Source organism: Schistocerca nitens, unplaced genomic scaffold (genome assembly GCF_023898315.1).
Source record: "Schistocerca nitens isolate TAMUIC-IGC-003100 unplaced genomic scaffold, iqSchNite1.1 HiC_scaffold_221, whole genome shotgun sequence".
NCBI classification, from domain to species: domain Eukaryota; kingdom Metazoa; phylum Arthropoda; class Insecta; order Orthoptera; family Acrididae; genus Schistocerca; species Schistocerca nitens.
In genome coordinates this window covers 1-12,052 of record NW_026045762.1, presented here as the reverse complement: position 1 = coordinate 12,052, position 12,052 = coordinate 1, and the positions used below count along the sequence as shown (strand labels likewise).

The 12,052-nt window shown below is 52.6% G+C and overlaps 26 non-coding genes across 26 annotated transcripts; 5 read left to right on the top strand and 21 right to left on the bottom strand.

Annotated features, from left to right (window-relative positions):
* Positions 1-94: 94 nt before the first annotated feature.
* On the bottom strand, positions 95-176 carry Trnas-aga (transfer RNA serine (anticodon AGA)). The gene has a single exon. It is a non-coding gene; the product is annotated as a tRNA-Ser (tRNA).
* A 139-nt stretch (positions 177-315) lies between these two features.
* Positions 316-388, bottom strand: Trnak-uuu (transfer RNA lysine (anticodon UUU)). The gene has a single exon. It is a non-coding gene; the product is annotated as a tRNA-Lys (tRNA).
* A 296-nt stretch (positions 389-684) lies between these two features.
* Trnae-uuc (transfer RNA glutamic acid (anticodon UUC)) lies at positions 685-756 on the bottom strand. Its single transcript has one exon. It is a non-coding gene; the product is annotated as a tRNA-Glu (tRNA).
* A 308-nt stretch (positions 757-1,064) lies between these two features.
* Trnam-cau (transfer RNA methionine (anticodon CAU)) lies at positions 1,065-1,137 on the bottom strand. The gene has a single exon. It is a non-coding gene; the product is annotated as a tRNA-Met (tRNA).
* Positions 1,138-2,112: 975 nt separating this feature from the next.
* On the top strand, positions 2,113-2,184 carry Trnag-ucc (transfer RNA glycine (anticodon UCC)). Its single transcript has one exon. It is a non-coding gene; the product is annotated as a tRNA-Gly (tRNA).
* Positions 2,185-2,459: 275 nt separating this feature from the next.
* Trnas-aga (transfer RNA serine (anticodon AGA)) lies at positions 2,460-2,541 on the bottom strand. The gene has a single exon. It is a non-coding gene; the product is annotated as a tRNA-Ser (tRNA).
* A 139-nt stretch (positions 2,542-2,680) lies between these two features.
* On the bottom strand, positions 2,681-2,753 carry Trnak-uuu (transfer RNA lysine (anticodon UUU)). The gene has a single exon. It is a non-coding gene; the product is annotated as a tRNA-Lys (tRNA).
* Positions 2,754-3,049: 296 nt separating this feature from the next.
* Trnae-uuc (transfer RNA glutamic acid (anticodon UUC)) lies at positions 3,050-3,121 on the bottom strand. The gene has a single exon. It is a non-coding gene; the product is annotated as a tRNA-Glu (tRNA).
* Positions 3,122-3,429: 308 nt separating this feature from the next.
* On the bottom strand, positions 3,430-3,502 carry Trnam-cau (transfer RNA methionine (anticodon CAU)). The gene has a single exon. It is a non-coding gene; the product is annotated as a tRNA-Met (tRNA).
* A 978-nt stretch (positions 3,503-4,480) lies between these two features.
* On the top strand, positions 4,481-4,552 carry Trnag-ucc (transfer RNA glycine (anticodon UCC)). The gene has a single exon. It is a non-coding gene; the product is annotated as a tRNA-Gly (tRNA).
* Positions 4,553-4,828: 276 nt separating this feature from the next.
* On the bottom strand, positions 4,829-4,910 carry Trnas-aga (transfer RNA serine (anticodon AGA)). Its single transcript has one exon. It is a non-coding gene; the product is annotated as a tRNA-Ser (tRNA).
* Positions 4,911-5,049: 139 nt separating this feature from the next.
* Positions 5,050-5,123, bottom strand: Trnak-uuu (transfer RNA lysine (anticodon UUU)). The gene has a single exon. It is a non-coding gene; the product is annotated as a tRNA-Lys (tRNA).
* Positions 5,124-5,420: 297 nt separating this feature from the next.
* Positions 5,421-5,492, bottom strand: Trnae-uuc (transfer RNA glutamic acid (anticodon UUC)). The gene has a single exon. It is a non-coding gene; the product is annotated as a tRNA-Glu (tRNA).
* A 307-nt stretch (positions 5,493-5,799) lies between these two features.
* Trnam-cau (transfer RNA methionine (anticodon CAU)) lies at positions 5,800-5,872 on the bottom strand. The gene has a single exon. It is a non-coding gene; the product is annotated as a tRNA-Met (tRNA).
* A 979-nt stretch (positions 5,873-6,851) lies between these two features.
* Positions 6,852-6,923, top strand: Trnae-uuc (transfer RNA glutamic acid (anticodon UUC)). The gene has a single exon. It is a non-coding gene; the product is annotated as a tRNA-Glu (tRNA).
* A 276-nt stretch (positions 6,924-7,199) lies between these two features.
* Trnas-aga (transfer RNA serine (anticodon AGA)) lies at positions 7,200-7,281 on the bottom strand. Its single transcript has one exon. It is a non-coding gene; the product is annotated as a tRNA-Ser (tRNA).
* A 138-nt stretch (positions 7,282-7,419) lies between these two features.
* On the bottom strand, positions 7,420-7,492 carry Trnak-uuu (transfer RNA lysine (anticodon UUU)). The gene has a single exon. It is a non-coding gene; the product is annotated as a tRNA-Lys (tRNA).
* Positions 7,493-7,789: 297 nt separating this feature from the next.
* On the bottom strand, positions 7,790-7,860 carry Trnae-uuc (transfer RNA glutamic acid (anticodon UUC)). The gene has a single exon. It is a non-coding gene; the product is annotated as a tRNA-Glu (tRNA).
* A 309-nt stretch (positions 7,861-8,169) lies between these two features.
* Trnam-cau (transfer RNA methionine (anticodon CAU)) lies at positions 8,170-8,242 on the bottom strand. The gene has a single exon. It is a non-coding gene; the product is annotated as a tRNA-Met (tRNA).
* Positions 8,243-9,221: 979 nt separating this feature from the next.
* Positions 9,222-9,293, top strand: Trnag-ucc (transfer RNA glycine (anticodon UCC)). Its single transcript has one exon. It is a non-coding gene; the product is annotated as a tRNA-Gly (tRNA).
* Positions 9,294-9,567: 274 nt separating this feature from the next.
* On the bottom strand, positions 9,568-9,649 carry Trnas-aga (transfer RNA serine (anticodon AGA)). The gene has a single exon. It is a non-coding gene; the product is annotated as a tRNA-Ser (tRNA).
* A 139-nt stretch (positions 9,650-9,788) lies between these two features.
* On the bottom strand, positions 9,789-9,862 carry Trnak-uuu (transfer RNA lysine (anticodon UUU)). Its single transcript has one exon. It is a non-coding gene; the product is annotated as a tRNA-Lys (tRNA).
* Positions 9,863-10,161: 299 nt separating this feature from the next.
* Positions 10,162-10,233, bottom strand: Trnae-uuc (transfer RNA glutamic acid (anticodon UUC)). The gene has a single exon. It is a non-coding gene; the product is annotated as a tRNA-Glu (tRNA).
* A 308-nt stretch (positions 10,234-10,541) lies between these two features.
* On the bottom strand, positions 10,542-10,614 carry Trnam-cau (transfer RNA methionine (anticodon CAU)). The gene has a single exon. It is a non-coding gene; the product is annotated as a tRNA-Met (tRNA).
* A 980-nt stretch (positions 10,615-11,594) lies between these two features.
* Positions 11,595-11,666, top strand: Trnag-ucc (transfer RNA glycine (anticodon UCC)). Its single transcript has one exon. It is a non-coding gene; the product is annotated as a tRNA-Gly (tRNA).
* Positions 11,667-11,943: 277 nt separating this feature from the next.
* Trnas-aga (transfer RNA serine (anticodon AGA)) lies at positions 11,944-12,025 on the bottom strand. Its single transcript has one exon. It is a non-coding gene; the product is annotated as a tRNA-Ser (tRNA).
* Between the last annotated feature and the right edge of the window lie 27 nt (positions 12,026-12,052).

The window sequence follows — 12,052 nt, the reverse complement described above, 5'->3', positions numbered from 1 at the left end:
CTGTGAGAGGCGAGGTGTGGAGAGGTACCAAAACGACAGGCAAACTGCGAAATTTTCTGCTCGTTCTTCTTAAACAAAAAAAGAAAAAAACCGACGCAGTCGGTAGGACTCGAACCTACGCTCCCAGAGGGAATCTGATTTCTAGTCAGACGCCTTCACCACTCGGCCACGACTGCTCGTAACTGAAGTTTCCCTGGAATCGTGAGAAATGCAACCGGTCTGCGCAGAATGTTGACAGGAAACGAACTCTGTGCACTGATTACGGCAGGGCTACCATCGCTACGAGACGAGCCATTGCGGAAACGTTAAAATCTTCGCCCGGACAGGGACTTGAACCCTGGACCCTTAGGTTAAAAGCCTAATGCTCTACCGACTGAGCTATCCGGGCTCACCCTTGTTGTGGATGGAGCGGCTGCAAGCAATGTGAATAACTGGAACGCGTGTGTAGGCGTACTACGGTAACAGCTGGCTTCTGCCGCAACTGGCGACTTCACCGACTTCCCACTGACGCTGGTAGCAGCCCAACAGCGGACCAGTGCCACTTCTCCCTTTATTCCGGTGCCGACAGTAATTGCATCATGTGCCTGTTTTCCCCGATTACGTTCGGCCGAAGCTCCGGAGGGTGGGCGACAAACGACAGTTCGAAGGCCAAAACATGGAGCGTTGTGTGCGCAAAAACTTCCGTTCCGGTACCGGGAATCGAACCCGGGCCTCCTGGGTGAAAGCCAGGTATCCTAGCCACTAGACCACACCGGATTTGCTCGATAAGCGTGAGATCTTCTCCGTCTCCTCTCGTATTTCGTGCTGAATCTGGTCTCAGTGGTGTTCTCTGTTTGCGAGCATATTTGCGCCTACAGACTGGCATGGCGCACAGCTCGAAATTGACTATTCATTATTTTACTCATAACAAGGGAAGAGAAAGATCAAAGTTGTACGTTGTCATAATTGGAAATAAACATATTGACGCTGAGGTGTAGCCTCCTTGTGGATAACGAACGACAATTAAGTTCGTTCCCTAGCAACAGCAACGCCGTTAATTCAGCCATGATGTACAGCAAATTAAATGCCCCGGGTGAGGATCGAACTCACGACCTTAAGATTATGAGACTTACGCGCTACCTACTGCGCTACCGAGGCACGTTGCAAGCAACGTTACAGGAAACTTGGTAAGTCTCGCATATTAGAGATAGACAGTTTGCGCTTTCTCAAGAATCTGTTGTGTTGCTACACGTGCTTTCCCTACTTGCTAGATTAAACTGCTGCCGCAGCTTTTTCAACGGAACGCAGCACTGCCCGAGGTTACAGTACATCGCCCTTGCGGCACCTGAACACAGCGGCCTGTTGGGCCAGGCCGACGTTAGAGTTCAGAAATAGCACGCGACCGTCCAGGTACGGTCTACTGCGTGCTGCGTGTATGGTTCTTCTCACAGCGAATCCTGCTATACATTCCTGAGGCTGACGCAGCTCAGGCGAGGAATCGGCGCGGCAGCATTATAGCGAGAACAGCAGAACGATGCATCGGCCGGGAATCGAACCCGGGCCGTCCGCATGCTAAGCGAGCATTCACCAATTTTTTTTTTGTTCTCATTTCTTTCGTTGCATTTGTTGGGGGCGGACGTCCGATGACGCCCGTTCAAGTTCATCGTTGACTCGGTCTTTTATTACAGAGGGCAGATAACTCTCAGACCGAACACGCTGAGCTATCGTGCCGGCAAGCCTTACGATTATGAGACTTACGCGCTGCCTACTGCACTACTGAGGCACATGCCATTGAACCACCGATGCTCGACAAGCTGCCCGTGCTTCCCGAGCACTTTTCTGCATGGGAAAGTGGGATTGCCACCCAGCGACGTCGGATACAACCGAAAAAAGTGCTACACACGTGGAGTCCTCCACTACATTGCCTTAAAACGAATGCTCATCACTATCGTGTGAGTAACCTTGCGGCCGCGGCGACTAGTCTTGCCCAAAGACGCAGCGTGCGTGGAGGCGCTACCCGAATGCGTGTGGATGCACCCTCCTACCTCGAAAAGCGCCTGCAGCTACTATCACCGTGGGCCGCTGCTGGCGGGCGGGAAGCCGACACAGCGGGGCGTTGCGAGCAGCGGCAGTGCGGTGGTGGTGTAATGGTGAGCATAGTTGCCTTCCAAGCAGTTGATCCGGGTTCGATTCCCGGCCACCGCAAGTGGCGCTGGTTTTTTCGTATGAGTATGTGAGCCGCGTGCTGTTACATGAAGGTTTTTTTCGTCGTTGCTCCACGCAGACCATCCTGTAGTATGTCCCGACTTGTCCCGACTTTGCTCGGCTGACGCGAAAGCTGACGCTTGGAATTCGCCCTTATCAAAATGACAGGCACTATAAACGGCTGTGAGAGGCGAGGTGTGGAGAGGTACCAAAACGACAGGCAAACTGCGAAATTTTCTGCTCGTTCTTCTTAAACAAAAAAAGAAAAAAACCGACGCAGTCGGTAGGACTCGAACCTACGCTCCCAGAGGGAATCTGATTTCTAGTCAGACGCCTTAACCACTCGGCCACGACTGCTCGTAACTGAAGTTTCCCTGGAATCGTGAGAAATGCAACCGGTCTGCGCAGAATGTTGACAGGAAACGAACTCTGTGCACTGATTACGGCAGGGCTACCATCGCTACGAGACGAGCCATTGCGGAAACGTTAAAATCTTCGCCCGGACAGGGACTTGAACCCTGGACCCTTAGGTTAAAAGCCTAATGCTCTACCGACTGAGCTATCCGGGCTCACCCTTGTTGTGGATGGAGCGGCTGCAAGCAATGTGAATAACTGGAACGCGTGTGTAGGCGTACTACGGTAACAGCTGGCTTCTGCCGCAACTGGCGACTTCACCGACTTCCCACTGACGCTGGTAGCAGCCCAACAGCGGACCAGTGCCACTTCTCCCTTTATTCCGGTGCCGACAGTAATTGCATCATGTGCCTGTTTTCCCCGATTACGTTCGGCCGAAGCTCCGGAGGGTGGGCGACAAACGACAGTTCGAAGGCCAAAACATGGAGCGTTGTGTGCGCAAAAACTTCCGTTCCGGTACCGGGAATCGAACCCGGGCCTCCTGGGTGAAAGCCAGGTATCCTAGCCACTAGACCACACCGGATTTGCTCGATAAGCGTGAGATCTTCTCCGTCTCCTCTCGTATTTCGTGCTGAATCTGGTCTCAGTGGTGTTCTCTGTTTGCGAGCATATTTGCGCCTACAGACTGGCATGGCGCACAGCTCGAAATTGACTATTCATTATTTTACTCATAACAAGGGAAGAGAAAGATCAAAGTTGTACGTTGTCATAATTGGAAATAAACATATTGACGCTGAGGTGTAGCCTCCTTGTGGATAACGAACGACAATTAAGTTCGTTCCCTAGCAACAGCAACGCCGTTAATTCAGCCATGATGTACAGCAAATTAAATGCCCCGGGTGAGGATCGAACTCACGACCTTAAGATTATGAGACTTACGCGCTACCTACTGCGCTACCGAGGCACGTTGCAAGCAACGTTACAGGAAACTTGGTAAGTCTCGCATATTAGAGATAGACAGTTTGCGCTTTCTCAAGAATCTGTTGTGTTGCTACACGTGCTTTCCCTACTTGCTAGATTAAACTGCTGCCGCAGCTTTTTCAACGGAACGCAGCACTGCCCGAGGTTACAGTACATCGCCCTTGCGGCACCTGAACACAGCGGCCTGTTGGGCCAGGCCGACGTTAGAGTTCAGAAATAGCACGCGACCGTCCAGGTACGGTCTACTGCGTGCTGCGTGTATGGTTCTTCTCACAGCGAATCCTGCTATACATTCCTGAGGCTGACGCAGCTCAGGCGAGGAATCGGCGCGGCAGCATTATAGCGAGAACAGCAGAACGATGCATCGGCCGGGAATCGAACCCGGGCCGTCCGCATGCTAAGCGAGCATTCACCAATTTTTTTTTTGTTCTCATTTCTTTCGTTGCATTTGTTGGGGGCGGACGTCCGATGACGCCCCGTTCAAGTTCATCGTTGACTCGGTCTTTTATTACAGAGGGCAGATAACTCTCAGACCGAACACGCTGAGCTATCGTGCCGGCAAGCCTTACGATTATGAGACTTACGCGCTGCCTACTGCACTACTGAGGCACATGCCATTGAACCACCGATGCTCGACAAGCTGCCCGTGCTTCCCGAGCACTTTTCTGCATGGGAAAGTGGGATTGCCACCCAGCGACGTCGGATACAACCGAAAAAAAGTGCTACACACGTGGAGTCCTCCACTACATTGCCTTAAAACGAATGCTCATCACTATCGTGTGAGTAACCTTGCGGCCGCGGCGACTAGTCTTGCCCAAAGACGCAGCGTGCGTGGAGGCGCTACCCGAATGCGTGTGGATGCACCCTCCTACCTCGAAAAGCGCCTGCAGCTACTATCCACCGTGGGCCGCTGCTGGCGGGCGGGAAGGCGACACAGCGGGGCGTTGCGAGCAGCGGCAGTGCGGTGGTGGTGTAATGGTGAGCATAGTTGCCTTCCAAGCAGTTGATCCGGGTTCGATTCCCGGCCACCGCAAGTGGCGCTGGTTTTTTCGTATGAGTATGTGAGCCGCGTGCTGTTACATGAAGGTTTTTTTTCGTCGTTGCTCCACGCAGACCATCCTGTAGTATGTCCCCGACTTGTCCCGACTTTGCTCGGCTGACGCGAAAGCTGGACGCTTGGAATTCGCCCTTATCAAATGACAGGCACTATAAACGGCTGTGAGAGGCGAGGTGTGGAGAGGTACCAAAACGACAGGCAAACTGCGAATTTTCTGCTCGTTCTTCTTAAACAAAAAAAGAAAAAAACCGACGCAGTCGGTAGGACTCGAACCTACGCTCCCAGAGGGAATCTGATTTCTAGTCAGACGCCTTAACCACTCGGCCACGACTGCTCGTAACTGAAGTTTCCCTGGAATCGTGAGAAATGCAACCGGTCTGCGCAGAATGTTGACAGGAAACGAACTCTGTGCACTGATTACGGCAGGGCTACCATCGCTACGAGACGAGCCATTGCGGAAACGTTAAAATCTTCGCCCGGACAGGGACTTGAACCCTGGACCCTTAGGTTAAAAGCCTAATGCTCTACCGACTTGAGCTATCCGGGCTCACCCTTGTTGTGGATGGAGCGGCTGCAAGCAATGTGAATAACTGGAACGCGTGTGTAGGCGTACTACGGTAACAGCTGGCTTCTGCCGCAACTGGCGACTTCACCGACTTCCCACTGACGCTGGTAAGCAGCCCAACAGCGGGACCAGTGCCACTTCTCCCTTTATTCCGGTGCCGACAGTAATTGCATCATGTGCCTGTTTTCCCCGATTACGTTCGGCCGAAGCTCCGGAGGTGGGCGACAAACGACAGTTCGAAGGCCAAAACATGGAGCGTTGTGTGCGCAAAAACTTCCGTTCCGGTACCGGGAATCGAACCCGGGCCTCCTGGGTGAAAGCCAGGTATCCTAGCCACTAGACCACACCGATTTGCTCGATAAGCGTGAGATCTTCTCCGTCTCCTCTCGTATTTCGTGCTGAATCTGGTCTCAGTGGTGTTCTCTGTTTGCGAGCATATTTGCGCCTACAGACTGGCATGGCGCACAGCTCGAAATTGACTATTCATTATTTTACTCATAACAAGGGAAGAGAAAGATCAAAGTTGTACGTTGTCATAATTGGAAATAAACATATTGACGCTGAGGTGTAGCCTCCTTGTGGATAACGAACGACAATTAAGTTCGTTCCCTAGCAACAGCAACGCCGTTAATTCAGCCATGATGTACAGCAAATTAAATGCCCCGGGTGAGGATCGAACTCACGACCTTAAGATTATGAGACTTACGCGCTACCTACTGCGCTACCGAGGCACGTTGCAAGCAACGTTACAGGAAACTTGGTAAGTCTCGCATATTAGAGATAGACAGTTTGCGCTTTCTCAAGAATCTGTTGTGTTGCTACACGTGCTTTCCCTACTTGCTAGATTAAACTGCTGCCGCAGCTTTTTCAACGGAACGCAGCACTGCCCGAGGTTACAGTACATCGCCCTTGCGGCACCTGAACACAGCGGCCTGTTGGGCCAGGCCGACGTTAGAGTTCAGAAATAGCACGCGACCGTCCAGGTACGGTCTACTGCGTGCTGCGTGTATGGTTCTTCTCACAGCGAATCCTGCTATACATTCCTGAGGCTGACGCAGCTCAGGCGAGGAATCGGCGCGGCAGCATTATAGCGAGAACAGCAGAACGATGCATCGGCCGGGAATCGAACCCGGGCCGTCCGCATGCTAAGCGAGCATTCACCAATTTTTTTTTTTTGTTCTCATTTCTTTCGTTGCATTTGTTGGGGGCGGACGTCCGATGACGCCCGTTTCAAGTTCATCGTTGACTCGGTCTTTTATTACAGAGGGCAGATAACTCTCAGACCGAACACGCTGAGCTATCGTGCCGGCAAGCCTTACGATTATGAGACTTACGCGCTGCCTACTGCACTACTGAGGCACATGCCATTGAACCACCGATGCTCGACAAGCTGCCCGTGCTTCCCCGAGCACTTTTCTGCATGGGAAAGTGGGATTGCCACCCAGCGACGTCGGATACAACCGAAAAAAGTGCTACACACGTGGAGTCCTCCACTACATTGCCTTAAAACGAATGCTCATCACTATCGTGTGAGTAACCTTGCGGCCGCGGCGACTAGTCTTGCCCAAAGACGCAGCGTGCGTGGAGGCGCTACCCGAATGCGTGTGGATGCACCCTCCTACCTCGAAAAGCGCCTGCAGCTACTATCACCGTGGGCCGCTGCTGGCGGGCGGGAAGCCGACACAGCGGGGCGTTGCGAGCAGCGGCAGTGCGGTGGTGGTGTAATGGTGAGCATAGTTGCCTTTCAAGCAGTTGATCCGGGTTCGATTCCCGGCCACCGCAAGTGGCGCTGGTTTTTTCGTATGAGTTATGTGAGCCGCGTGCTGTTACATGAAGGTTTTTTTCGTCGTTGCTCCACGCAGACCATCCTGTAGTATGTCCCGACTTGTCCCGACTTTGCTCGGCTGACGCGAAAGCTGACGCTTGGAATTCGCCCTTATCAAAATGACAGGCACTATAAACGGCTGTGAGAGGCGAGGTGTGGAGAGGTACCAAAACGACAGGCAAACTGCGAAATTTTCTGCTCGTTCTTCTTAAACAAAAAAAGAAAAAAACCGACGCAGTCGGTAGGACTCGAACCTACGCTCCCAGAGGGAATCTGATTTCTAGTCAGACGCCTTAACCACTCGGCCACGACTGCTCGTAACTGAAGTTTCCCTGAATCGTGAGAAATGCAACCGGTCTGCGCAGAATGTTGACAGGAAACGAACTCTGTGCACTGATTACGGCAGGGCTACCATCGCTACGAGACGAGCCATTGCGGAAACGTTAAAATCTTCGCCCGGACAGGGACTTGAACCCTGGACCCTTAGGTTAAAAGCCTAATGCTCTACCGACTGAGCTATCCGGGCTCACCCTTGTTGTGGATGGAGCGGCTGCAAGCAATGTGAATAACTGGAACGCGTGTGTAGGCGTTACTACGGTAACAGCTGGCTTCTGCCGCAACTGGCGACTTCACCGACTTCCCACTGACGCTGGTAGCAGCCCAACAGCGGACCAGTGCCACTTCTCCCTTTATTCCGGTGCCGACAGTAATTGCATCATGTGCCTGTTTTCCCCGATTACGTTCGGCCGAAGCTCCGGAGGGTGGGCGACAAACGACAGTTCGAAGGCCAAAACATGGAGCGTTGTGTGCGCAAAAACTTCCGTTCCGGTACCGGAATCGAACCCGGGCCTCCTGGGTGAAAGCCAGGTATCCTAGCCACTAGACCACACCGGATTTGCTCGATAAGCGTGAGATCTTCTCCGTCTCCTCTCGTATTTCGTGCTGAATCTGGTCTCAGTGGTGTTCTCTGTTTGCGAGCATATTTGCGCCTACAGACTGGCATGGCGCACAGCTCGAAATTGACTATTCATTATTTTACTCATAACAAGGGAAGAGAAAGATCAAAGTTGTACGTTGTCATAATTGGAAATAAACATATTGACGCTGAGGTGTAGCCTCCTTGTGGATAACGAACGACAATTAAGTTCGTTCCCTAGCAACAGCAACGCCGTTAATTCAGCCATGATGTTACAGCAAATTAAATGCCCCGGGTGAGGATCGAACTCACGACCTTAAGATTATGAGACTTACGCGCTACCTACTGCGCTACCGAGGCACGTTGCAAGCAACGTTACAGGAAACTTGGTAAGTCTCGCATATTAGAGATAGACAGTTTGCGCTTTCTCAAGAATCTGTTGTGTTGCTACACGTGCTTTCCCTACTTGCTAGATTAAACTGCTGCCGCAGCTTTTTCAACGGAACGCAGCACTGCCCGAGGTTACAGTACATCGCCCTTGCGGCACCTGAAACACAGCGGCCTGTTGGGCCAGGCCGACGTTAGAGTTCAGAAATAGCACGCGACCGTCCAGGTACGGTCTACTGCGTGCTGCGTGTATGGTTCTTCTCACAGCGAATCCTGCTATACATTCCTGAGGCTGACGCAGCTCAGGCGAGGAATCGGCGCGGCAGCATTATAGCGAGAACAGCAGAACGATGCATCGGCCGGGAATCGAACCCGGGCCGTCCGCATGCTAAGCGAGCATTCACCAATTTTTTTTTTGTTCTCATTTCTTTCGTTGCATTTGTTGGGGGCGGACGTCCGATGACGCCCGTTCAAGTTCATCGTTGACTCGGTCTTTATTACAGAGGGCAGATAACTCTCAGACCGAACACGCTGAGCTATCGTGCCGGCAAGCCTTACGATTATGAGACTTACGCGCTGCCTACTGCACTACTGAGGCACATGCCATTGAACCACCGATGCTCGACAAGCTGCCCGTGCTTCCCGAGCACTTTTTCTGCATGGGAAAAGTGGGATTGCCACCCAGCGACGTCGGATACAACCGAAAAAAGTGCTACACACGTGGAGTCCTCCACTACATTGCCTTAAAACGAATGCTCATCACTATCGTGTGAGTAACCTTGCGGCCGCGGCGACTAGTCTTGCCCAAAGACGCAGCGTGCGTGGAGGCGCTACCCGAATGCGTGTGGATGCACCCTCCTACCTCGAAAAGCGCCTGCAGCTACTATCACCGTGGGCCGCTGCTGGCGGGCGGGGAAGCCGACACAGCGGGGGCGTTGCGAGCAGCGGCAGTGCGGTGGTGGTGTAATGGTGAGCATAGTTGCCTTCCAAGCAGTTGATCCGGGTTCGATTCCCGGCCACCGCAAGTGGCGCTGGTTTTTTCGTATGAGTATGTGAGCCGCGTGCTGTTACATGAAGGTTTTTTTCGTCGTTGCTCCACGCAGACCATCCTGTAGTATGTCCCGACTTGTCCCGACTTTGCTCGGCTGACGCGAAAGCTGACGCTTGGAATTCGCCCTTATCAAAATGACAGGCACTATAAACGGCTGTGAGAGGCGAGGTGTGGAGAGGTACCAAAACGACAGGCAAACTGCGAAATTTTCTGCTCGTTCTTCTTAAACAAAAAAAGAAAAAACCGACGCAGTCGGTAGGACTCGAACCTACGCTCCCAGAGGGAATCTGATTTCTAGTCAGACGCCTTAACCACTCGGCCACGACTGCTCGTAACTGAAGTTTCCCTGGAATCGTGAGAAATGCAACCGGTCTGCGCAGAATGTTGACAGGAAACGAACTCTGTGCACTGATTACGGCAGGGCTACCATCGCTACGAGACGAGCCATTGCGGAAACGTTAAAATCTTCGCCCGGACAGGGACTTGAACCCTGGACCCTTAGGTTTAAAAGCCTAATGCTCTACCGACTGAGCTATCCGGGCTCACCCTTGTTGTGGATGGAGCGGCTGCAAGCAATGTGAATAACTGGAACGCGTGTGTAGGCGTACTACGGTAACAGCTGGCTTCTGCCGCAACTGGCGACTTCACCGACTTCCCACTGACGCTGGTAGCAGCCCCCAACAGCGGACCAGTGCCACTTCTCCCTTTATTCCGGTGCCGACAGTAATTGCATCATGTGCCTGTTTTCCCCGATTACGTTCGGCCGAAGCTCCGGAGGGTGGGCGACAAACGACAGTTCGAAGGCCAAAACATGGAGCGTTGTGTGCGGCAAAAACTTCCGTTCCGGTACCGGGAATCGAACCCGGGCCTCCTGGGTGAAAGCCAGGTATCCTAGCCACTAGACCACACCGGATTTGCTCGATAAGCGTGAGATCTTCTCCGTCTCCTCTCGTATTTCGTGCTGAATCTGGTCTCAGTGGTGTTCTCTGTTTGCGAGCATATTTGCGCCTACAGACTGGCATGGCGCACAGCTCGAAATTGACTATTCATTATTTTACTCATAACAAGGGAAGAGAAAGATCAAAGTTGTACGTTGTCATAATTGGAAATAAACATATTGACGCTGAGGTGTAGCCTCCTTGTGGATAACGAACGACAATTAAGTTCGTTCCCTAGCAACAGCAACGCCGTTAATTCAGCCATGATGTACAGCAAATTAAATGCCCCGGGTGAGGATCGAACTCACGACCTTAAGATTATGAGACTTACGCGCTACCTACTGCGCTACCGAGGCACGTTGCAAGCAACGTTACAGGAAACTTGGTAAGTCTCGCATATTAGAGATAGACAGTTTGCGCTTTCTCAAGAATCTGTTGTGTTGCTACACGTGCTTTTCCCTACTTGCTAGATTAAACTGCTGCCGCAGCTTTTTCAACGGAACGCAGCACTGCCCGAGGTTACAGTACATCGCCCTTGCGGCACCTGAACACAGCGGCCTGTTGGGCCAGGCCGACGTTAGAGTTCAGAAATAGCACGCGACCGTCCAGGTACGGGTCTACTGCGTGCTGCGTGTATGGTTCTTCTCACAGCGAATCCTGCCTATACATTCCTGAGGCTGACGCAGCTCAGGCGAGGAATCGGCGCGGCAGCATTATAGCGAGAACAGCAGAACGATGCATCGGCCGGGAATCGAACCGGGCCGTCCGCATGCTAAGCGAGCATTCACCAATTTTTTTTTGTTCTCATTTCTTTCGTTGCATTTGTTGGGGGCGGACGTCCGATGACGCCCGTTCAAGTTCATCGTTGACTCGGTCTTTTATTACAGAGGGCAGATAACTCTCAGACCGAACACGCTGAGCTATCGTGCCGGCAAGCCTTACGATTATGAGACTTACGCGCTGCCTACTGCACTACTGAGGCACATGCCATTGAACCACCGATGCTCGACAAGCTGCCCGTGCTTCCCGAGCACTTTTCTGCATGGGAAAGTGGGATTGCCACCCAGCGACGTCGGATACAACCGAAAAAAGTGCTACACACGTGGAGTCCTCCACTACATTGCCTTAAAAAACGAAATGCTCATCACTATCGTGTGAGTAACCTTGCGGCCGCGGCGACTAGTCCTTGCCCAAAGACGCAGCGTGCGTGGAGGCGCTACCCGAATGCGTGTGGATGCACCCTCCTACCTCGAAAAGCGCCTGCAGCTACTATCACCGTGGGCCGCTGCTGGCGGGCGGGAAGCCGACACAGCGGGGCGTTGCGAGCAGCGGCAGTGCGGTGGTGGTGTAATGGTGAGCATAGTTGCCTTCCAAGCAGTTGATCCGGGTTCGATTCCCGGCCACCGCAAGTGGCGCTGGTTTTTTCGTATGAGTATGTGAGCCGCGTGCTGTTACATGAAGGTTTTTTTTCGTCGTTGCTCCACGCAGACCATCCTGTAGTATGTCCCCGACTTGTCCCGACTTTGCTCGGCTGACGCGAAAGCTGACGCTTGGAATTCGCCCTTATCAAAATGACAGGCACTATAAACGGCTGTGAAGAGGCGAGGTGTGGAGAGGTACCAAAACGACAGGCAAACTGCGAAATTTTCTGCTCGTTCTTCTTAAACAAAAAAGAAAAAAACCGACGCAGTCGGTAGGACTCGAACCTACGCTCCCAGAGGGAATCTGATTTCTAGTCAGACGCCTTAACCACTCGGCCACGACTGCTCGTAACTGAAGTTTCCCTGGAATCGT